This window comes from Odontesthes bonariensis, chromosome 13 (genome assembly GCF_027942865.1).
Source record: "Odontesthes bonariensis isolate fOdoBon6 chromosome 13, fOdoBon6.hap1, whole genome shotgun sequence".
Classification (NCBI taxonomy): Eukaryota; Metazoa; Chordata; class Actinopteri; order Atheriniformes; family Atherinopsidae; genus Odontesthes; species Odontesthes bonariensis.
In genome coordinates, this window is record NC_134518.1 from 33,060,397 (window position 1) to 33,086,269 (window position 25,873).

The window sequence follows — 25,873 nt, forward strand, 5'->3', positions numbered from 1 at the left end:
GTGCACATTTTCTGCTCAGGTGGTTCTGCATCTCAGCAGATAGATGGTTCTAAAAGTAGTTGTGAGTTAGTAGTTAGTTGAAGTAAAAGGCAGCGGTTCCACAGAAATACAAAGTGTTCCACCTTTTATGTATAAGTACTAGGGCTGGGCAACGATTAAATTTTTTATCTAATTAATCTTTTTCTGGTTCAATCTAGTTTCCCCCCTCTCTTGGCCATTTTTTTTTTATTTTTAATTAAAAAATATAATTGTAATTTGAAAAAAATAATAATAAAAATTTAAATAAATAAATAAAACCCGCGTTAATGCGCGATAAAATATTTATCGGCGTTAAATAATTAACGAGTTAACACAGCGTTAATCCTGCACCGTAGAATATTTAGATTAATCATAATTGGATTATAATTTTGATGCATTAATGTGGTCAATACTTTGTAGTTTACCAGCTTTGATTCACATGCTGCCACTCAGATACACCCTGGATATAAGCAGTCATCCATAAAATGACATAATGAACTTGTTGACTTGTCTCGCTTCTCCAAAGTAAGTTGCGACAGGTGAGAATGTGTCCTCGGCTTAGTTTGTAATCCTGTCACGTGTCGGAGGGACGTTAATCTGAACATTATTCCTGTTTACACAAGGAATCTGCATCTCATTTCGTGAGATTTAAGGTGAATTTTAAAACCTTGTTGCCTCTTCATTCAGCACTGTGACAAAAGACTCAAGGATGTTTAATGCAAAGCTCTGCACTGACAAACCTGACATGACAGTAAAATGAGCCTTTTCCCGAGCCTCGTCAGCCCTGCAGAGATTTGAATAGAACAAAACAGCAGCCTTGAAACAAACAGGATAATTATGGCCTCAAGTGCCAAGTGCCTCTCTGTCTTCCTGTTGCTTTTATTCCACAAACACCGAACAGGAAAGAGTCGCCTCTTGTTGCAGAGCGGCGCCTCGAAGAGTGAAGCAGATGTTAAGAGCATGATGAATATGAATATTTTGCTGCACTCCTAAAAAAAAGTAAGACAACAGAAGATTGTGAGTTACGTAACTGCCTGTAAACGTTCGAGCTGCCAGAAAAAAACAGGCTTAGATGCTAAAAATCTGCATTTAAATGAGGATTGTTGAGTCGTTTTGTTCAGAGCATGTAATACCAACTTATCTGAAAACTACACACCGTGTGCTGACCCTGACTTTTTTCATTTCTTAGACCATACTTTTACTGATTTGTAATAAATATGTGACTAAAGGAAGTCAGACTTTTCAGTTTATCTGTAATTTTGTAAATGATGAGAACTTTTCACAAATAGAAATAGCAGATTTGCCTGTTTTTTTTTTGGTTCTTTCTTGTTTTTAAGCAGCTCCTCAAGCAGATGTTTTTTATTGATGTAAGTTCTGCCACAAAAACCCAAAGCTTTTATTTTACCCGCTGATATTTTTACCTGAACATCGCAGCTGTTTCATAAACAGTATCACTGGGACTGGGGAAGAACCCCTAATAGAAAGAAAAAAACATCTCCATCAGTGTGGTGGGTTTCTAACAGTAAAAGGCAGGGGAACATTACTGCTGAACCCTTTTTTCCTCTTTTTACAATGGCGGCTTTTTGAGGATTCAGACCCCAAATCCACCAATGAGAGAGACACAATGGCCCTCATTTATCAAACTTGCGTAAGACGAAAAACGTGCGTAGGTCGTGTGTACGTTCTTTTCTGCGCAGGAAAGATGAAATCGCCACGACAGGTCTGAGGCCGTGTACGCACTTTTCCATTTTGACTTGCGGTGACTGCAATAGCATACATAAACAGCAGCGTCACTAGTGCGTGCCTCATGAGTCGCAACAAATCCCTAGGTTAAAATTACAGACTTATCACTTCAAAGAAGGCCCATGTTTTATTTGACTTCAACATAAATATAAACATAAACGCAAATTAAATAAATTAAACAAGTACAACTCCGTAATTGGAAGAGTGATGGCTCATTATTCAACCGCGCACCCTCACACCGAACAGGAGAGGCGCTTTAACACTGCGCACTGTGGAGAGGTTAGGGCTCCTAAAGGGCAGGTGGATCTGTCTCTCGGCTGCGGGGGGAACCCTTCTATATACGCCCGAAAAGGTATGCAATATTATTATTGCATGCGGGGTTCTCCATACATTGCCCAAAAAAATGGAGTGCCATTTCAAGATGTACATCCAGAGGACCCCGTACCCAGAGATCCCTTCCACCAGCCTGCACAGCCAAGAGCGCTCAGGAGGAGAGAAGAACTTATTCAGCGATTCTGACTTTTGGTAAGCATTCTGTTATTCAAGGAAAAAAGACGTAGCTCCGATCAGGCCAGCCACCCTCTCCTCCAAGGCACTCAAATCCAAACCTGGATCAGAGCTACCTCCACTGCTGTTTGCACTACAACATGCAATATTGTATATTGTTAATCTAATGTTTCTAGGTTAGTATAGGTCTTAGATTAGCATAGGCTATTATGTGTATTATATGTTCAGTATAGCTCTAGTAATTAGCGTAAAATGTATATTTTGCAGTATCCATATTGCCTATTTATTGTTATTGTCAGAGTACTTATGTCATGTCAGGTTACGGCATGTTATGTCCTGTTATGGTAGTTGCTGTACGGTGTCCTGTCCGACTCTGTTGTTCTGTGCATCTGACAATAAAAGACTTGACTTGACTTGACTTGAAATCCCGGGGACAGTGACTGCAGAGATTTCATTAAACAGCTGCAGCCTAAACGTCATGCATGAACCATTTAGACAGACGAGTTGAATTAACAGGCCAACCGGTCACCGCCCTGCCAGTCCAAACAGCTGCATGGCCTCCCTGATCCTGGGTCCCCTGGAGGTCCGCTCCTCCTAAAAGGGATTTCTCTCAAAAAGCCCCTCATTCGTGCCCAGGAGCTGGAATTGAATAAAACTGAAGATGATTTGTGATCCACCGGGTTCCCTAACGAGACAACATTTAACAAATTGGTTTTATAGAAACAATTACACTGAACTGGATTGAATTTGATTGCATTCACTTTGACATAAGTAAAACGTGTCTTATTGTCTCTTTAATATGCCCCGAGATGATTTCTGTCATAATTAAATCAAAACACTAAGCCTGTGAAAAAAAGGCACATACATCCTAGCAACCGTTAGGGACTCATGAGAAATACATTTCAATGCCTGTAATAGTCACACGGTATACACCTCTGGTCCATCACTGCTGTTGTTGCAGTTAGGGCTATAAATGCAGTGTGTTTTGTTCTGTTTCCCTTATTTTAGAAGGTCTGCATGTTCTTTTACATTTATGCAAATCCGACAAACTGTTTCCACAACTACTCGATAAATTCAAGTTATACAACATGTTAGTCTCACTGGGGGCCCCACTTAAGCAGATGAACTACCGAGCACAGAGGTCTGAATCCTGGCCTACGGCCCTTTGTTGCATGTCACTCCACCACCTCGAGTGGCCTCAGCAACTGAATAGGAAAGCAGCCTCGTCTTATAAAGTGTAGTTATTGTAGGCCAAGTCATGCCGCTCATTATTAAACGTTTTGTAAAAAAAATAGGGCTGGGCAACGATTAGTATTTATAATCTAATTAATCACATGATGTCCCTGATTAATCACGATTAATCGCATTTGTACGCAAAATCCAAAAATGAATCCAAAAGTAGTGTATAGCTTTTAGCATTTAGTTTTATTTTAAATGTGCTGCCATATGAATGAAAGTGCCATAACATTTGTTGTGCAAACACACTTTTAACATCAGCATCTTTCTGTAGTTTTTATGTAGAAGCCTCGCTCCACTGTCTGTTTCCTTGAATGACTTGCTGCTATCAGTTGTGTGTTTTGCCTTTAAGTGATATTTTAGACTGGAACTACTACGCTGAGAAGACAATTCAACTTGGCAGTGTTTACAGATGACTTTGGTTCTGTCGACTCCGCCGTCTGGAAGAACTTTCAAATGAAAAAGTTCCGTACCCTTCTCCAGGTTTGGTGGATCCGCCGATTACTTCCTTTTCCGGTTCCACAGCAGACTTTTACAAAATAAAAGCCTGTGAGCAACAGACTTTTACAATAATAACATAAATAATAAAACAGGGGTGGTCCGTGGCGTAGTGGGTTGAGCAGGCGCCCCATGTACAGAGGCTACAGTCCTCGCTGCAGCATATTTCTATTTCTAATGTTATTCTTTTATGTTATTGTTGAGTGTTGTACTTTGAGAGTGAAGTTTAACCAGAGTCAAATTCCTTGTTTGTTTCTTCAAACCTGGCCAATAAAGTTGATTCTGGTTCTGTCCCCGGTTCGAGTCCCGCATCGGACAGCCTTGTGCTGCGTGTCGTTCCCCCTCTCTCTGCCCCCTGCTTCCTGTCTCTCTGAACTTTCCTGTCCATTAAAGGCACAAAAGCCCCCAAAAAATAGTTTTTTTTTTAAGTTTAAAAAAAAAAGAAAGAAAGAAAACATGCTTTAATGCTCGATAAAATATTTAACAGCGTTAAATAATCAATGCGTTAGCGCGATAATAACAAGTTAACTCGCCCAGCCCTAAAAAAATTAAAGGGTTTCCAGTGTAAATTTACAGCCCAAAATCTGTGTTGAATAAGGGTATAAATGGACTAACATCCTCCAAAATGTCTGCACAATGATCTGGGATTCCCTCAGAAGTAAAGGGGGAAGGGTTAGGATGGAGGGAGCCGTATATTTCTGCAGAAAGCTTGGGAGTAGCAGTACAGAGGGCCCCTTCCCTGACATTTGTTCTGCTGGTTCAGCAACACCTGAACCCGTGAACACTGTTTCAGTGTTTGACTCGGCTAACACCTGTAGCCGCTGGCGTAGCACTGTTAGCAAACTGTGTTTGTGGCTGCTGCCTGACACGAAACCAAACCAGAGGGGACGTCTTGTTTGAAGAGACAACAAACCTGATTGGAACCTCGCAAGGATGTCGCCACTGTAATTATGAATCCGGCACCGCCTGGCACCCGAGCATTGTGGGAATTATCTGCCCGTGTAGCAGTGCATTAAACATTTAGAAGGTGCTGATTGTCTGGGTAGTCAGCAGCAGATTTGTTGTCGTGGAGACGAAAACAATGGCGACAGGAAACGAAATCAGCGCGTTTGAGGCGGCTGAAGTTCATGTAACTGCAGGAGGAAGGTTAGCCGAGTGTTCAATGAATATTCACAGGAGACGTCCCCCGGGGACGACAGACCCAATTAACAAATCCCATTAATTACCAGGCTATCACAACTGATTAGGACATGGCCGCATGCTCCTGCTCACTGTGGCTCACATTTTCTGCTTCATAGAAAACAGTTACAGAAAATATTTAAAGAAATAAAACTGCCACGCGCAATCAGATGCTGCCTGAGTGGCCTCGCTAACACGAGCCCGTTAATTTAGAAACGCCACAGACTGTGATGAGCGAGAGGACAGCAGGAGATTAAAACAAGAGAAAACTCCGTCAGAGGGGCCCCATTCCTTCACCGGTTCACAGGGTTCCTCCAGTAATAAGGCTGCACGTGAAATTTTATCGAACGCAGTGAAAATTAGTCTTAAAATTGCAATATCTTTACCAAAAAATAAACTTCTTTGCTTTCAGGTAAGCAATTAAAAACTGTGAGCCATGAATATGAACTTGTAAAGCATTCCTTCTCTCGTCCCCCGGGCCTCTGGCAGCTTTATTTCTTTGCCGGGTGTGTGTTTAATCACAAAAAATATTTGCACCGCAGCCTCCAACAGCAAAACATGGAGATTAAAGACGGAAAAGCAAAAACTGAAGGGCTGAGTGTTTGACGGCACGGTGGAGAAGATGCTTACAGAGATAAAAAGAGTTAATGTGCTCACTGCAGTGTGGCTGTCGTGTGCAGACAAGAGAGTTAACATCCTTTTATACAGAGGTGGGTAGTAACGAGTTACATTTACTTGAGTAAGTTTTTGAAAAAATTATACTTCTAGGAGTAGTTTTAAATCCCTATACTTTTTACTTTTACTTGAGTAGATGTGTGCAGCAGAAACTGTCCTCTTACTCCGCTACATTAGGCTACAATGAGCTGGTTACTTTTCTTCTTACCTCTTTGGTATTCTACGCCTCATTATTTTTATCCCCCCGCGTACGCCTCATTTTAATGTTTTATTCTGACAGAGAGAGAGACTTCCGCCAAAGGCTCTACCACCTGACTGTGTTCCACCAATCAGACGCAGCCGTGCAGTCTGGTCACGTGACCATACTCAATCTCAGCGGCGGGACGGGTTAGCTTTAGCATTAGCAGTCATAGCAAACAAACAAAGAAACAGATGAAAAATGTCAGAACCAACGGTGGGAAATGAAGACGCAGACGAGGCCTCATACTGAAAGCATGTTTACCTTACAAAGAGTGAGAAACAGCAGCTACATTATGTGTCTTCTGTGTCAACCAAAACAAACGCACATTTCAGCAGAAACTCAACATCTAACTTGAGGAAACATGTAGCGGTAAGTTTCCTAAACTCGTTTTTTCCCCCATGGATAGGTGAATGTTTGTTTTTTAGGTTACATATGGGTTACATATGTTTTAAACATTTCTCTTTTATTTTTTATTGAAGTTCTTGAATTTACCTGGATTATTTTAATTTAAGCTATTTTGTAATGAATTAATTAATTTTAATTAATTTTATCAATTGAATTAACTCTAATTTGCCTAAAGATGATTATTTAGTATTTTTGTCTGTCTGATTGAATGCTTGTGTTAACAAATAAATCAGACGTTACTCAACAGTTACTCAGTACTTGAGTAGTTTTTTCACCAAGCACTTTTTTACTCTTCCTCAAGTAATTATTTGGATGATTACTTTTTACTTATACTTGAGTCATATTATTCTGAAGTAACAGTACTTTTACTTGAGTACAAATTTTGGCTGCTCTACCCACCTCTGCTTTTATAGCAAAAGTAGCTCCAACTTTCAGCGCGTCCGATGGTCGTCTATGAAAGTTGTGCCGAGTGCGTCTTAATATTTAGTCGCCACAGTTTGAAAAAGCACAAACATAAACCTCAGGTTGTTGTAACTGATTTTACATCCACAAATATTCCTTTTATACATGTTTGGAGCAAGTAATTCTTAAACAGATATATCAAAAGTTCAAATCTAATTTTTAGTCCATATTAAAAATCTGTTTTCCGGCTTATCCATCTGGGCTGGTACTATGTGGTGAGACGTATTTCTCAAAGAAAAAAGAAAAAAGATGACAAAATGTGAGATTTATGTAGATTTATTTTGGTTTATCACCTTAAGTCCAAAGTCGGTGCTTGGGGGCCGCCGTCCTGCAGGTTTTAGATGTTTCCCTGCTTCAACACACCTGATTCAGATGAAATGGATCTCTTCAAAAGATAGTTAAGTTCTGCAGCAGCCTGCTGATGACGCATTGATCTGAATCAGGTGAAGCAGAAACATCTAAAACCTGCAGGACGGCGGCCCCCAAGCACCGACTTTGGACTTAAGGTGATAAACCAAAACAGTATTTCTCTTCATGATTGCCGCAGACATACAAAGCTGAACAACATGGAATTAAAGAAAGTCTCATCCAGTCATGTGTGTCGACGATTTTAAAATGCAGAAATCAGATATAGAAATCCAAATTAAATAAAAGGAAAACAGAACAGAAGTGTTTTTTCATCACTTTTAAATAGGCAAAGTGTCTCCAAATGATAAATCAACAACTATAGAGAGCTTCTGCAGCGTGTCTGTTCACATCTCGCTTGTTTTCAAGCTCTGGCTGCTCGACTTGATGCCACAGGGAGCTTCCCTGCCAGATACAGTGTAATCTTTCAACACTTTTTTAATTACATTTATACAAACTGTGATTTTCCACAACAGATGCGCACAAGTTTCTAGATGAATTTTTAAACTTTACAGATGGAAAACTTTGGCAAAATTACAGCTGACTCATAAAGACGAACACATGCGGCCGGGAAGATGGAGGATGGAGGGTTACTGGTGCTGTAACAAAGCTGAACCTCACACAAACAAGCGCTGATCAGTTTGCTTTGGGAGTTATTCAGGTTCTGTCTGAAAAGAGAGCTTTTTTTCTCTCAGCCATGTGATCTGAGCTGATTGTCTGCAAACCCCAGACAGTCGAGACTGTGTTGGACATGATAACTCTGGACCCATCCCAGCATAAATGAGAAAAAAAGTTCAAAAAGTTCAATCACTTAAGATGCAAAAAATAACTATTAGTACAGAACTTATTACCTGAAAGGTTTTGATCCATAAGTTGTTTGTTTAGAAACTTTTCTTAGAGTTTTCACTGATCAGCTTCTTTATATGTAAAAAAAACAGAACCAAATGTAGAATCTGAAGCAGCAACACTCAGTAAAAGCTGTTCCAGACTCGTGTTTCCCATCGTGTTCCATCAGCTTCCTTTAACGACTCTTTTTAACGCTTTGGGAACTGAGGACTCTGATTGTTGCAGTTTTTCAGAGGAATCTGGGTCCATTCCTGCTGAATCCAGGATTCCAGCTGCTCAGCAGTCCCTGGTTGTTGTTGTCTGGTTCTCCTCTTCATGATGCTCCGTACATGTTCAGCAGGAGACAGATGTGGACAGATGTGGGCTGCAGGCAGGAGCTCACACACTCTGTGTGCATGAAGCTGCTGGAGGTCCTGCAGAATGAGGTCTGGCGTCGTCCTGCTGAAATAACCACAGAGCTCCCGGGAACAGACGTCACCTGGATGGCAGCATCTGTCTCTCCAGAACTCCAACATCCAGCTCTGCATCACTGGCACCTTCACACAGATGAAGCCCTCCCTGCCATGGACCCTGAGGCAGCCCCACACCATCACAGACGCTGGCTTTAAACCTTTCTCTGAGAACAGCCTGGATGCTCTTTCTCAGCAGTTTTTCCCAGAAGCAGCTGAAACGTGGACTCGTCTGCCCACAGAACACGTGTCCACTGTCTTTCTGTCCACCTGAGACGAGCTGGTGTCCAGAGAACTGGGCAGTGTTCCATAAACTAAAAGAAAACTCCAGAACTCAAAGAAAACTCCAGAAAACTCAAAGAAAACTCAAAGAAAACTCCAGAAAACTCCAGAAGCACTGTCTTTCTGTCCATCTGAGCTGAGCTGGTGTCCAGAGAACTGGGCCATGTTCCTGCACAGAGCTGATATATGGCTTCCTGCTGGTGTGGTGCAGCTTCAGCTCACATTGGACCGTGTTGAGTGGAAATGGTTCTCCCAGCTCCTCCTGAGTCCATGTGGCTGTATGGATCATGGTGGCCGTATGGATCATGGTGGCCGCATGGATCATGGTGGCCGCATGGATCATGGTGGCCGTATGGATCATGGTGGCCGTATGGATCATGGTGGCCGTATGGATCATGGTGGCCGCATGGATCATGGTGGTTGTATGTATCATGGTGGCCGTATGGATCATGGTGGTTGTATGGATCATGGTGGCCGCATGGATCATGGTGGCCGCATGGATCATGGTGGCCGCATGGATCATGGTGGCCGTATGGATCATGGTGGCCGTATGGATCATGGTGGCCGCATGGATCATGGTGGTTGTATGTATCATGGTGGCCGTATGGATCATGGTGGTTGTATGGATCATGGTGGTTGTATGGATCATGGTGGCCGCATGGATCATGGTGGCCGTATGGATCATGGTGGCCGCATGGATCATGGTGGCCGCATGGATCATGGTGGTTGTATGTATCATGGTGGCCGTATGGATCATGGTGGCCACATGGATCATGGCTGTATGGATCATGGTGGCTGTATGGATCATGGCTGTATGGATCATGGTGGCTGTATGGATCATGGTGGCCGTATGGATCATGGTGGCCGTATGGATCATGGTGGCCGCATGGATCATGGTGGCCGCATGGATCATGGTGGCCGTATGGATCATGGTGGCCGTATGGATCATGGTGGCTGCATGGATCATGGTGGCCGCATGGATCATGGTGGCCGTATGGATCATGGTGGCCGTATGGATCATGGTGGTTGTATGTATCATGGTGGCCGTATGGATCATGGTGGCCGTATGGATCATGGTGGCTGTATGGATCATGGTGGTTGTATGGATCATGGTGGCCGTATGGATCATGGTGGCCGTATGGATCATGGTGGCCGTATGGATCATGGTGGCTGTATGGATCATGGTGGTTGTATGGATCATGGTGGCCGTATGGATCATGGTGGCCGTATGGATCATGGTGGCCGTATGGATCATGGTGGCCGTATGGATCATGGTGGCCACATGGATCATGGCTGTATGGATCATGGTGGCCGTATGGATCATGGTGGCCGCATGGATCATGGTGGCCGCATGGATCATGGTGGCCGTATGGATCATGGTGGCCGTATGGATCATGGTGGCCGCATGGATCATGGTGGTTGTATGTATCATGGTGGCCGTATGGATCATGGTGGCCGCATGGATCATGGTGGCCGTATGGATCATGGTGGCCGCATGGATCATGGTGGCCGCATGGATCATGGTGGCCGTATGGATCATGGTGGCCGTATGGATCATGGTGGCCGCATGGATCATGGTGGCCGCATGGATCATGGTGGCCGCATGGATCATGGTGGCCGTATGGATCATGGTGGCCGCATGGATCATGGTGGCCGTATGGATCATGGTGGCCGTATGGATCATGGTGGTTGTATGTATCATGGTGGCCGTATGGATCATGGTGGCCGTATGGATCATGGTGGCCGTATGGATCATGGTGGCCGCATGGATCATGGTGGCCGTATGGATCATGGTGGCCGTATGGATCATGGTGGCCGCATGGATCATGGTGGTTGTATGGATCATGGTGGCTGTATGGATCATGGTGGCCGCATGGATCATGGTGGTTGTATGGATCATGGCCGTATGGATCATGGTGGCCGTATGGATCATGGTGGCTGTATGGATCATGGTGGCCGTATGGATCATGGTGGCCGTATGGATCATGGTGGCCGTATGGATCATGGTGGCATGATGACGGTTCCTCATGCAGTGATGCCTGAGGGCTCCCAGCTCATCCAGCAGAGGTTTCTGTCCATTTTAAATTTGTTTATATTTTCTAATTGCTCCACTTGGGGAAGGAGCTCATCTTTATCCACTAGATTTAATGGTTACATTCGCCATTTTGTCATATTAACTTCACATCTTCATCTTTTGTTCAGGTCACAGAGCTGCATGGTAACAAGTTCCATCAGTGAAACATGAAAGATAAACTGACAGACATCATCTCTTAAGTATCATTATGTTGAGCACTGTGTATTTAAACAGTCAGGGTTGAAAACAGGCTCATCTCTCACCTTCTTCTCTCTACGGTTTGGGGGCTGATGGAAGCTGATGACCATGATCCAATAGAAATCTCAGCAGCAGGCCTCAGTCGTCACATTTCAGGCCCAGCAGAAACCGTCTGTGCACCAGGGGAGAATATTGGAGGCAGGAAGGGCGTCTTCATACAACAGAACACACAATAATTATCACGTCGGTGAGCCAATAAAAGTCAGAGTGTTTCTTTACTGAAGCTAAATCATTTTCATTATGAAGACACTGGAAATCAATATGTTGTCTGTACACGCACTCACGCGCTGCTGGAAGTCAAATATCCAATTATGCTTATCTTATTGCAGTGATTAACAGAGAGCAGTTTGACCACAGAGAGACTACTGCGCAGTCTGATGAGGCTCGTTCACTGATATGAAAACTCCAGTCAGTCAACAAGACTCAAACAATACGAACAAAACAATGTTATGGATTCACTCGTTTTTCTAACTGACCCGCTGAACTGCTGATATGAAGACTGCTTAAGAAGAAATTAGCTTTAAACGGGGTACTAAAAGTATATTTTCTGGCTTGGAAATGTAATAAAAAGCTGGATTTTTCCCGGTCTGAAACAAAACAAGCAGTAACTGTGTGAATGGTTTTATTCGTTATTAGTTAGAGAACATTTTTTATGAGCAGAGTCCAAGCTTATGAACAACTTAAGAACATATCCAGAATGAAGGGTTTCATGTCCCAAACAGATCAGGAGAATTCAATTCAATTCAATTCAATTCAAAAATACTTTATTTATCCCAGAGGGAAATTAAATGTTGATGTAACTCAATTAAATCAAAGAGTTATCATAGATGCTGATGGCTGTGGGCAGGAAAGATTTCCTGTAGCGGTCCGTTTTGCATCCAAACTGAAGAAGCCTTTGACTGAAGAGACTCTGTTTTCCGATAACAGTCTCGTGGAGAGGATGTTCAGGGTTGTCCATAATTCTCTTGATTTTATGCAAAATCCTTCATTGCATTATCGTCTCCAGAGGTTCCACAGTCGTCCCCAGAACAGAACCAGCCTTCCTTATCAGGTTGTTGAGTCTTTTTAGGTCCCTGGTTCTGATGCTGCTGCCCCAACAGATGACGCCAGAGGAAATGACACTCTCAACAACAGACTTTAGTTTAGTTTAAATCAGTGAAGCTGATTCATGCTACTGTAACGGTCTTCTGACTGGACTCCCCCAAAAGAGTCTCAAACAGCTGCAGCTCATTCAGAACGCTGCAGCCCGAATTTTAACCAGAACAAAGAGATCACATCACATCACCCCAGTTCTCAAGTCTTCACATCGGCTCCTGGTCAGATACAGAATAGATTTTAAAGTTCTGCTACTCTTAGGTCCAGAATACATGAATGACATGCTGGTAGAGTATAAACCCAGCAGAGCTCTGAGATCTGCTGACTCAGGTCAGATAATGGAGCCCAGAGTTCAAACTGGACCCGGTGAAGCAGCTTTTAGCTGTTATGCTGCACACAACTGGAACAAACTACCAGCAGAACCAAAATCAGCCCCAACTGTAAGCACTTTTAAATCCAGGTTAAAAACATTTCTCTTTCTGTGTGCTTGTGGTTGAGTTCCTTTAATTCATTTTAAAGCATAATGTTATTGTTGGAGCTATTTATTCCTTATCTTTCTTTACTTTGAATTTTGTTCAAATTTATTCTTGGGTTACTTTGTATTTTGGGGGGTTATTTACAGAATTTATTTGTAGGTTAATAATTGTTTGTTTTTTGTTTCTTTGTTTTAAGTTAGACAGGAAGAACTGTGGGTTCATTCCCTATAAATATAGGGACTGGTATAGGACCAGGGTGGATTGGGGTGGGGGGCTATGTTTTTTTTACCAGAGCAGGAGAAGCAGCAGAGGACAAATAAAAGTTGTACCTGTATTATTTGCCTGCCAGCTGGAAAATAAACCGTCAAAACGCAATCTTCATGTATTGGACATTGGACTTCTTTTTTGCCTGCGTACGAAACCCAACCCCAGTTCAGTAGTGGCTGGTTTCAACTTGTAGGATGTTTGATTTGAAAACAATCGCAACTACAGCTACAAATAATTGTTTTATATTTTTCTTTTCCCCCTCTTCTTTGATCGCTTTTAACTGTGCTTTAATTTGTATTCTTTTTTTTTCTCTTTAAATTGCTTGTTTTTATGCTGCTTTATGCTGTTCTTTTAAATGCCTTGTCTTTATGTAAAGCACATTGAGTTGCCTGTGGTATGAAATGAGCTATATAAATAAAGATGCCTTGCATTGCATTGCCTTATATCATATATATAGTCACATATGGTTGGAAACTTTCAGAGCGTTTATCTGGGCCTGATAGGAGTTAGTGATTGTACAGTTTTCTCTTAATGAGGATCTTTAAAGGCGACATTAGAAGAAAAAAATATTTTGTGTGTGTGTTTGAGAGCATGTTTGGGTGTCTGAAGTAACTAAAAACTAAAAAAAAAAAAAACGCCAGCATTACACAACCCTGTCAGTTTGTTTGGGGCCACCTGAGTCTGAAGATGTGTAAATCATCGATTCGCCGTTGGATTTGCATTAATCTGCCAAATCACTGCAGCATCTCTGGGTTTAATTACCCAGCCTCCCCATCTTTAACTCCAACCACAACTTCACATCAGGCTGCAGAAGTGGGAAGTCGAAGCTCTTGTTATCAGCATTTATGAGCTTCACTTAGAGCAGTGGTTCCCAACCTTTTTTCTCCCAGGCCCCCCTAATTCACTTCTGATGGAATTCGCGACCCCCCCCCAAAAAAAAGCTATTAAAGGAAAATCATATATTTCTATTTTTGAACACATTTTATTTAACAAATTTTTGAACACATTTTATTTAACAAATTTTTGAACACATTTTATTTAACAAATTTTTGAACACATTTTTTTTCATATCTTACAGTGCATGGCATTAATAGGCCTACATTCATTAATGAGAACCTTGGGCTTGCACAGCCACAGCCAGGGCTGGAATATCAGGAGTGATTTGAGTGACAGCCAGTCTAAAGTCATTGTGCACCTCCAGTCTGTTGCGCGCTTTAGTTTTGATTGCGACAAGAGCGCTGAAGGCCGTCTCTGAAAGATATGTGGTACTGAACGGGAGTATGATCCTTGTTGTGGCATGTAGTGTGAGTCTTGGAGCAATGCTGGGTGCCTTCACAATCCAAAACTTTTTAAATCCGTGTTCCTTGAATGAAATAAATAAAGAATGAATTGAATTATGCTTAAATATGTCCAACACCCCAAGTAGCGCGAGCACAGAGGCTTATTAGACATCGCAAGTGATACAATGTTAAATGCAATACCGTGGGCCTACCTGGAAATATCTCTTTGACAGAGAGTTGGCCTGGATGTCGGTGAGCTCGTCTTCACAATCAAGTATATCGCACATCCTCGACTTTTGCAATAAAGGGATCCAACACCCACGATTCCTTCGATACGTATTCATCTGTGTCGGCAAACCGTGATTTAATCTCCTCTTGCAATGCGTTCATGTGTCTGGTAAACTCACGACGGACAGATACAGGGATCGTTTCAGGATCATTTCTGCATTGTTTCAGCAGTAGTGGGAACTGTTGTAGCTCTCCCCTTTCCATCTTCCCGACCCTATACTCAAGTTTACGCACGAATGCGTCAAGCGCCTCTTTACATTCCATGATGTTGGACTCCGCGCCTTGGAGACGCTTGTTCGTTTCATTGTACAGACTGACGATGTCGGCTAGGTATGCAGTTTTAACCCAGAATGACTCAGTTATCTTCTCTAACAGTGAGGGGCTGTGAGTTTTGAGAAATTCACCTACTTTTTCACCCAATTCCACAAAACGCGCCAGCACTCGGCCCCGTGAGAGCCAGCGCACGTCTGTGTGCAGGAGGAGTGTTTGGTGCGCTTCATCTTCGCATAAATCTGCGAACAGACGCTGTCTGGTGGCGCGACCTTTGATGAAATTCACGACTTTAACTACAGTCGCGAGTGTTTCACTGAGGTCGTCAGACAGTTTTTTGCTGGCCAGTGCCTGGCGGTGTATCATACAGTGAAATATTATACAGTGTGGGGCCTTTTCTTTCAAGCGACTGTTAAAGCCCTTGTTTTTACCCATCATCGAGGCAGCGCCATCTGAACAACATGCAACTAGATTCTCATAGGGAAGCTTTTGGGACGAGAAGTAAGAATCCACTGCTGTAAAAATATCCTCACCCCTGGTAGTGGTGGTAAGGTTGACAGACATAAGAATGTCCTGCTTCAGATCTTCCCCCTCAATAAATTGTACATAAACAATGAGCACAGCCTCGTTTGCTACAGTTGTAGTTTCATCAAGCTGTATGGCGAACTGCCCCTTTCTAAGCTTTTCTACCAGCTGTTGCTCGCAGTTATTTGCCATCTTATCGATTCGGTCCTTCACTGTGTTATTCGAGAGTGGCACAGTTTTTAGTTTCTCTGCCACCTGTGGGCCACACAGTTTCTCAACTAATTTAATGCAAGCTGGTTTGATGAGCTGTTCGCCAATGCTGTGAGGTTTTTTTGCTTTTGCAATTAAAAGCGAACACTCAAAAGAGGCTTCAGTAGCCTTCTGCATATCACTGCCAGCCCTATTAAACGCGGCTCTGATATCCATTGGCTTGTTTGCCTTAAGAAGCTGTTCTTTCCGTAGAAAAAAACTACGATCATTCCCAACCGTTTCAGGATGCTTTGTCGTCTGGTGCCGCTTCATTTTGCTGGGTTTCATGCTATCATTAGCTAACCTTTCACCGCATATCACGCACTCCGGTCGGTTGTCTGTTCCCAGGGTAAACCCCATCATAATATAGCTCTCATTGTAGGTCCTTATTTTCTTTTTCACCCCAGCTGTGCTGTCGGTGTCATTTTTGCGTTTGTCAGCCATAGTTTCAAAAGTATGTCATTTCTTTTACTAACATTAACTTAACGTTAACTGTGCGGGAACAAGTGTGGGTGGGCTCAGTCAGGATTCGAACGTTCTAACTACGGAGGCTGATACAGATAAAAAAATAGTTAAGGTTTTCGTAGCTATTATGATTTGCTTTGATGGGACTGGATTATACAATACGACGTCATGTGTATTACATCGTTTATTAGAGGCTGTGAGATGCAAAACAGGCTTTACGATCTCGAATGATTTGAACCATCGGCAGATAATAGATATGAGCGTATCATTACACAATCCGGCCGTTTAAATGCCTCTAACCCGAAGAGGTCTCGCGCACCCCCTGACCTCTCTGGCGCACCCCCAGGGGGGGCGCGCACCCCAGGTTGGGAATCGCTGACTTAGAGGATACACATGCTAATAATGCTCTATGATAATAATACTGCCAGACATAAAATGTTAATGTTGGAGTGGAAAAACTCTATCAGAGTTTTTACTGACTCTTCCCAGTGGGAAATTTCAAATCTTGAGTACTAATTTGTAATCAAATGAATCATTAAAAGGCAGGTATGTGTGTAACGCTGGAATCCTCCATAACAGAAACAAACTAGTAAACATCGATGAAACATCCCTCCATAGAGGCATCAGTTTTTAATGTTTGCCTCTTAAAAACACAGAGGATCGGAGCTATTGTTAAGCCCAGAGTTTATTGAGTTGATGGGATTTTGACTAAGCTGGCCAACATGTTACTTTATATGTTAGGTCTGTGGTGTTTATACAACTTGGGTCAGCACCAACTGTCCAAGTTCGAACTGTAGATGAGGGAAATGCAATTATATGAGTTTGGTGTGTGCTAGTGTGAGCTCTCAGTCTTAGAACTGTATGTTCTCTCATAGTATAATGAGGTTATAAATAAATAAAGGTTATTGAGTTAAATTGTGGACAAGTTGCATTTACATGGTGGTATAGAGCTGTTCAAACAAAAACAATAAGGAAAGCTTAAAGTGAAAGATTAAACGTTTGGAATGAGGTTTGATGAATAAGATTAAAATCAAGTTTTTGGCAGCGAGACTCTGGTGAACCTTAAAAGCCGACGTGATGTGAAGTATGACAGAGAAGCCTGAAGTCTATGCTGGTGGTGGTCATCGGATGAAGCTCCATCTTGGGCTGAAGACGAGGTTGAAGTTGAGGAGGAGGCGGGATGCACGACAGCAGAACTGAGATTTAAAAAGGAAAGTAAAATGAATGTCAGGGAGGGAAAGGAAGTGGGAAGACTATTGGAGGAAATTGGTGACATCATAATCAATGTGTAAAGTTTGCCCGAGTGAGAAAAAGGGGAGTGGCCAGAGGAAACCTGAGAGATAAGGAGTGAATGAAACGTATCGGATCTTCTTTATTGAACTTTTGCCATAGTTTAATTTGAAAAGCCTGACCAATCTTTATTCTTGCTTTTTGCTTTCATCTTTCCGTAATTCTCTTCATGTTTCCTCATTTTTGACCAGATTGATTCACACGCTCTTCGCCATTCCAACATCACGTGATAAGTAGGGCTGAGCGAGTTAACTCGTTATTATCGCGTTAACTTGTTAATTATTTAACGCCGATAAATATTTTATCGTGCATTAAAGGTGGGGTAGGGGTTCTTTTTCTGGAGCATTTTTTTTACATATTGCTTGAAATACTCTTCACACCCCCATTGCAACCAATTAATTAAAAGTTTTGACACAAAAATGAAAAGTTTTAGTGGCCTCTAGAACGTACAATCCAGGAAAAACACTATCCAATCATACTGAACGGACCGTTAACGATAATTGGATTCTGATGCGTCTATCAAACTGCAATCTGCTCCTCCCTCCCCCTCCTTCCCCCTGTGCGCGTACCCTTCTTCGTGAACGAATTGCGTGTGTCCAGAAGCTTGGCAGGAAGCTAAACTAAAGCCAGCTTGGCTAGCACCTAGCATTATTAAACGGTTCATTATGATGTTGAAAGGTATTTTCTTACCTGTGAATCCGTCATGAGAAAAAGTTAACAAAAGTTAGCCAAACCAATCGATGCTTGCTGTGAGAACAGCGCTCGTGCACCTTCGTGCTCGTGAACAAGCATTGCGCGTTCATGTACTCTAGAGGCGTGGCTTCGGGGGGAATCTGAATAAAAGGGTTGGGACTTTTGACCTGTGTATTTTCAAAATGCAGCTTCGCTGGACTCAAAATCCAGGATCTCCTACCCTACCTTTAACACAGGTTTTATCGTAAAAGTCTGTTGCATTCTGCTGCGGATCCACCAAACATGGAGAAGGGTACGGAACTTTTACTCGGCCATTTTCATTTTAAAGTTGGACATCACCGCTAAAAGGTGCTCCTCGGTCTCTGTGTGAAGCTCTCGGAGCTAACCAGCGCTACTTCCTGTTTTACTTGTTTCAACATTAAAGCACGTATTTCAAAATAAATTTTAAAAAAAACTCCTGCATTTACAGCCAAGTTGAATTGTCTTCTCAGCGTAGTAGCTCCAGTCTAAAATATCACTTAAAGGTCCCATGGCATGAAATTTTCACTTTCAGAGGTTTTTGAGCCTTAAAATGAGTTTCTCTAGCCTCCTTAAGTCACCCCAGTGAGTAGAAATTGCGAAATGTATTCACAGAGCAGTACAGCATTTCCTCCGTGTTTTGAACAGAGCGCCTCGAATTGTCTCGTTGACTCAAGGCTCCTGGTATGACGTCATGCCAGGATAGAGCTCATCAAAATTTCCCACCCCCTCTCTCCGCCACGCCCTCTGTCTCCACCCACTGCTGGTAAACTACCTGTATCTTACCCGCCCAACTCATGTGGCGTAGACCGAGACTCGCCACGACTGAAGACAGTCACAGAAGATACAGCAGTGGCTTCCAAACGACGTTACCATGCGAAATGTACAGTGCCAGGATGTGAAGATGAAGAGAAGAGTCTGTTTGCGCTTCCATCCGCTGTCCCTTTGAAAACGGAATGGCTAATTTCATTTAGAGGGACGGGTGCCCATGCATGTTCCAAAGAGCGTCAGTGTTTGCGCGACACATTTCAGAGGAATGTTTTCACAACCCTACACCTGAAGTTGAAGCCTGGATCAGTGCCAAGCCTTGCCGGTCCATCAGCTACCCACACCGATCAAGTAAGTCATAATTATTTGCTAGCCGCTAGCACTTTATGGGTGACAGGCAGCTAACTAGCCAACATTAGCTGTGGAGGTATTTATCCATGAAACCTACACTGCGCTACAAAACCAATACTCTGTTAAACTGGTTAGATTTGGAAAATTGGTTGTAAAACAAGACATTTGTCTTTTGACCAAGTATCTTACGTGTAGGGGACTACATACAGCATGAATACTTAGGTAAGCAAGTCTAGTTCTGTTCTGCGGCTAGATACGTCTGTTACACGGAAAATGACGCCCGACGATAACAATTCATATTTTGTAAGCCTTTCTTTAGATTGGTGACTTTATATTTTGTAAGCATTTGTTACGGTTTGGTGACTTTTTTTTTTAAACGTCGAGTCGTTTCTGCGTCTTTCGTGTGTGATACGCGATCGGGTGTTGTGGCTGGGTGAAGGATGTTTAGCAAACGTTTGCTGACTTCCCTCGAACATACACCATTACGTATCTGTCAATTCGAACACAATTTTACTTCAAATCTGTCGTGACACGTCAGTTTATCATGAGTGTAATGCTCGGCTTTCGAACCATAGATGTGTGCTCTCTGTCTGCATCAGGTTCACTCTTCACTGGCCAGCACATCAAGTGCTCACGTCCAGACATCCCGGACCAGGGATGCTGCCTGCCAGACTGACCCCATTGTCACTAGGACTGCAGCCACACCGAAGAATGTTGTCTTTCTCTATAGTGGAATGCTTTGCAGGTGAGATGTTTTACCTTGTAGTTGTTGAAAGTTTTTGTTGTCTGAAATGTCATTATTGAGCCGGGTTTCTCCAGCACTATAAGGCACGAAACACCTAGACCAGGTCCCCTGAAAAGATTGTCTTGTGAATGTAATTTATATTTGATTTACCAAAAAATGTATACTTTTAGGGGGTTTTCAGATCATAGTTCCTATGAAACTTCACAATATATGAAAAGCTTTTTCCAAAATGTTTTATACCTACTTTCAAAAATATTGTTTTATTTGTTACTACCATTAAAAGCAGCATTTAAATGTTTCAAATGCTATCTCAGCTGATATCACTTTCCTGATGCTTGAAATCAGATTAAAAAAAAAAAGTAATGAGAACAGCTTCTATAGCATTTTGGAAAAGAGCTTTTCATATGCTCTCCCATGATGATACATGTGTCTCTACCAGCTAACCCCCACCACCATGACAAATGAAAATTCTGTGAGAAACACCGTTTACATTGTTTCTTGTACTTTCAGACTGTACTTGGCAGCGATCCACTTTAATGAAAATGCGAACCGACCACAGGCCCAGACAGCTGACGGTGTACCTCTCTTCAAAATCTCCTTTCCCAAATCCAAGAAGGGAGAGTGCAGTCAAACGTCAAAAGACTAAGCCAACCTTTGGTAAGACCTCAAAAGTTCAAGAATTCAAGTCCAACTACTTTTGCCTGTATCAAATTTACTGAGGTTAATTCCAACAAATAGGAATACAAAAAATGTGAGAAATAGAAATCTAAACAAACATAAATATATATAGAACAAATATAAATATATAAATAAACATTGAAATGTACAAATGACTAACTGAAATATACAAATGTTGTGTGTGTACAGTGTGTATGAATGTTCTGTGTGAAAAGGGAATGTGGATGTCCTGATGGACCTAATTTTTCACACGCGAGGCAGTCTAAACCCGGTGCAGTGTCCTTCATCATCGGGGTAGTCGGCACGGATACGCAGGACCACACAGGCAGGAATGACCACTCTGATCCGGCGACCCAAAAAGCCCCAGCACCACGCCACGAGCTGCCTGTAGGCCAAATACCTGAAGCGCCTGGAAGAACAGATAGAAAAAATGACACTTGCAGAGAATGTTGTTGTTCTTCTGTTATTGCTATGTTGTACATATTTACATATTCCTATGGATTATTCTTGATTGTGTTTTAATAATGTCTTGTAAATAAATCTACAAACACTCTTCATACTGTCTGCATAGTTGAATTATCAGGCTCTGTTGGGTGGGTGTACTGTAAACTCTATGTATGTGGCTATGAGTGATTATTTTACAACGCTTACCGATGCGTTCTTCTCAGGCGTAAACTGCCAAACAGGTAGATCCAAATGTTTACAGTGTTACCTGAGGGATCTCCATGCAGCATCTATTCTCCCTTTCTGTGGGCATTATCTCGCAAATTCCACATTGACACCTATTTTTTAAAAAAAAGGCAGTGTAATGATATTCTGTTTTCAGGTAATGCCGGCAAATATAACAATGAAACATCTTTAGTGGCAAGTAAATGAGTTAACAGGTGAGCATGAGAATAATTACATGCTGGTCAGACTACTATCATGTTTTTTGCATGCCATAGGCTACTGTATAACTACATGGGCAACGCACAGCTGGCTGTTCCCAGTGAAGATAGGCTACTAAAAAGGTGTACACAGAAATATGTGGCATAAGTTTCACTTCGTGTAGTTACACTTTGGATCCAGCACCTGGTCAGGATATGATGAGGTATGTTTTTTTTTTTTTGTATATTACAGCATGTAAACCTTTTTGTCTAGAAGACTTGGTTATAAATCGCTCCCCTTATGTCAACACTGGGTGGAGAATCATTTGCATGTTGGCAATGTGTACTATGGGAAATACTTTGGCAGTGTTACTGTTGTACAATGCAAGGCGACATTGAGAAAGTTACTTGGTGTAGAGACTGGAGATGCCAGCAGCCATACTCACTAATGTTAGCACTGCAAATACGTGCCCACATTGCAAAATAAGTTGGGAACTTATATGTTTTGTAAGCAAAAATAATATTTTAGGTAGTCCTGACGTAGTGACTACAATTTCTGCTCTAATTAGGCTACCGTAGGCTAAGCGACTGCTAGTATCTGCGCACCTCAGTGGTTCGGACCGACCCAACTATAAACGTTTCCAGACATAACATTTCAAACTCACCATTCTGAGACGTTTTGCTGAAGGCGCTGCTGATCTGCAGTTTGTTGCTGAACTGCCTGCGCCTCGCTTCAGGGTCCGATTCCGGGTTGAAGGCGAAAGGTACGATGGTTTGCTCACCTGCCATTTCTATTTTTTTTCCTACTAGCAGGCAGCTAACATGCGCGGAGCCAAAACAGAGAATCAGACACGCCCCCCTTCAGCCATGACACACCCCTCGCGCTCCTCCTTGCTTCTCATTAGGAAAACAGGGCACTGGAGAGAGCTCTGAAATGCGGCTTTCTTCTAAGTGGCCAAATCTGCGTTTTTCGGGTGAATTTTGAGAACGGCTGGGGGTATAACATCCTGAAGCCTCCGAAAGCCCATTTAAAGCGCCGCTACTATACCATGCCATGGGAACTTTAAAGGCAAAACACACAACTGATAGCAGCAAGTCATTCAAGGAAACAGACAGTGGAGCGAGGCTTCTACATAAAAACTACAGAAAGATGCTGATGCTAAAAGTGTGTTTGCACAACAAATGTTATGGCACTTTCATTCATATGGCAGCACATTTAAAATAAAACTAAATGCTAAAGGCTGTACACTACTTTTGAATTAATTTTTGGATTTTGCATACAAATGCGATTAATCGTGATTAACTCGTGTTTATCTGTTCAACAGTCGCCTCAGGCACGCTCAGGCCGGGAGATTGGACCGAAAAAGAAAAAGTTTTCAGTGCGATCTGTTGGTTTCCTTAGCTAAGAAATTGTTTTTGAATTGGCTTTGTATGAACGAATTGGATTATTTTATGAATAATTATGATTACAATTTATTGAATTCCAATTGGCTTGAATTGGACATTATTATCTAAGTGCCTTGAGATGACATTTGTTGTATTTGGCGCCAAATAAATAAAAATGAATTGAATTGAATTAATCAGGGAAATCATGTGATTAATAAGATTAAAAATTTTAATCATTGCCCAGCCCTAGTGATAAGTGATTGTACAGTTGCCAAATGCCTCCAACTAATCACAAAGTAGCATCCACAACCGCTGATTCCTCCCCTTTCTTGACAGCATGAAGCCCTTGAAGAACTGAAGTGGTGGAGAACAGGAAATGTAATCTGTTGATTTAAGTAAGTGGAATTAGCTGGCAGCAAAACAGGAGAACTGGCCGCCCGTGAAAAAAAAAACCTAATGAGGTAACAGAAAAGTCTGGAAACAGGGAAACAGAGCGAGCAGCATATTAGCAGGCTAATGAGAAAACGCAGACAGGACAGTTGCAGTTGCACTTAGAAGAGGCCAACACGGAGCTGGTGGAGCCTCCCACTCTAACATGGTGGTCAGAGGATTATTTCTGGGTCCGATGATGAGGAAAATTCCAGAAACAAACCCCCTGAAGACTGAGTATGAACCTCAGCTACATGCTCAGGTGTATTTCTTTCAGCTTTTCCAGCTAAAAAGGCTTCTGCTCTGGAAACCATGCCGTCTGACCTCCGTTCATGAGCCTGAAGAGGGAATCTGCTCTGTTTTTGATTTTATTTTTCATACAGTTCATTTGCATGTTGGCGGGGGGGTGTTGGACCTGGCTTCTGGCGCGCTTGTGGGGTAAATGGGTAAAATAATGCTAATCAGGCTGGCCAGGATGACCAGCGATCCGGCAGCTCGCTCCAGCCTAACAGGCAGAGAGGTAATACATTTAAATTGCAAGTGTGATTATATGGCGTGAGGAACCTGCACCAGCTGATTAAATGCATTTAGGTTAAGACTGGGGGGCCAATCATTCCCGGTGACAAAGCCTCTGGAGGAGGAAAGGTAATTGCAGCAGGACAATTATAATCCCTCATATTGTAATAACAGAAAATAATGTCCTCCAGGAGGTTTCTTTTTTACTGAGCGAGACAAAAGATAAATGATTGGCTGGGTACTCGTGAGAAAACTGCTGGCAGGAAAAAAAGGCGAGATTCACTGGGAACAATGATTGGATATCTATGAAGTGTGCGCGCACGGTGGTCGTGGCCAACAAATAGTGGGTTAAAGCTGCGTTTGGTTCCAGTTTTTCTGCCTCATGATCAGGTATGTTTCAGCCAAAAGGTTGTGATATGTTCTGTGTTTTAGAAATGAAGGAGTAACGCCTCCTTTAGTTCTCACACAGCTTCTTGCAGGTGGTGCATCGACCAGCTCGAACGGTTCAGACTTCATTGCACATGTAAATACAGGCCAGGGGGGGTCACATATCTGAGAAAAAGGTGACACAGACCATCTCTTTGTGTAATGACTGAAGAGTTGGATCATTTGTTTCAAGCTTAATTCAACACAACCTGTTTTCCTGAACTGGTTAACAATCGGCTTATCAGTTTCCCTCTCAGCCAACGTCTGGCTGTGACTCACTGTTGGACCATCCGGCTCTGTGCTGATCCAGTTCGGTTGGTTAGGCTTCTTTTTTAATTTTTTTAAAGTATTTTTTTGGCCTTTTTATGCCTTTAATGGATAGGAAAGTTCAGAGAGACAGGAAGCAGGGGGCAGAGAGAGGGGGAACAACATGCAGCACAGGGATATTTGATGCGGGACTCTTGTACATGGGGTGCCTGCTCAACCAACTACACCACCGACCATCCCTGGTTACGCTTCTAAAGTAACATGACAAATTATTTGAATGTTGTTGGATGGACCAACTCCACCTTCTCACTAGGGATGGGCGATTCGGTTCCTTATCGATTCTCATCCAGTTATATAGAACAAATGGCTTTGGTTGTAGTAACACTTTAATTCAAGTATGCACCAACATTTTGCACTTAACTTCAACTAAATCAAAGCTGGTTTAAGCTGAAAAAAGGGAACTTTTTTTGAACATTAACATCAACTTTTGCACTTTAACAGTTTAGTGCAGAAAAATTAGTATGTTTTCCTTTTCAGGACTTATCATTATTATTCATACAGTATGTCTCTAACATTATTACAATCAACAGGACTTGGAGGTTTTTACGTTACCTGGGACTTTTGAGACGTTAGACGCTGTGCTCCCTCACGATAGTCGCTTCCATCTCATGGCAGCGTGTCAAAGACTTTACATTCGTGCAAAGAAGCTGCATGCTGTGTGGTCAAATGTTTCAGCATGTTGGAGGTATTTCCCCCTTTGATGTGATCACAGCTCTGCACGTGTTGCAGAGCTGGCCCTAGTTTTGTCCTTTTTGGTGAAATATAACCGAACTTTGGAGCGCTTCTGCCTCGACGCCATGTTGGAAACATTCTGAGCCAAAATACGAAGCGTGCACATGACGTCATCTTTAGCAGAACCTATAAACGGGATCGTTAGACAGGCGGATTAACGATTCCACGGGATCAAACTACTGGGAGCTCGATTCCCATCCCTGCTTCCCACAGATCGCAGTCAGAAGCTACTCGTGGGTTGAAAGCGTGTCCTTATCGATGTAAAATTGCTCTCATATTTCATCTGATAGTGAAAGTAAATCCATCTTAGTGTCGTTCAGGGAGAGTCACTGAATGTTTTCAATGTAAAGGGATGTGAATCAAACGCTGCAGCCTTACAGTCACCACTCTCAGTCGGGTTAAACAACGGTGGGAGATGTTACCTGTTAAAACTCTTCACTGCTTCCATCAGGACA

General features: G+C 42.5%; 2 long non-coding RNA genes across 2 annotated transcripts; one reads left to right on the top strand and one right to left on the bottom strand.

Annotated features, from left to right (window-relative positions):
* Positions 1-19,897: 19,897 nt before the first annotated feature.
* Positions 19,898-21,011, top strand: LOC142397412 (uncharacterized). Its single transcript, XR_012772702.1, has 3 exons — positions 19,898-20,058; positions 20,569-20,715; positions 20,926-21,011. It is a non-coding gene; the product is annotated as an uncharacterized LOC142397412 (long non-coding RNA).
* Positions 21,012-21,063: 52 nt separating this feature from the next.
* Positions 21,064-22,352, bottom strand: LOC142397413 (uncharacterized). Its single transcript, XR_012772703.1, has 3 exons — positions 22,268-22,352; positions 21,388-21,518; positions 21,064-21,145 (listed from the first exon to the last, which is right to left on the bottom strand). It is a non-coding gene; the product is annotated as an uncharacterized LOC142397413 (long non-coding RNA).
* Positions 22,353-25,873: the final 3,521 nt, after the last annotated feature.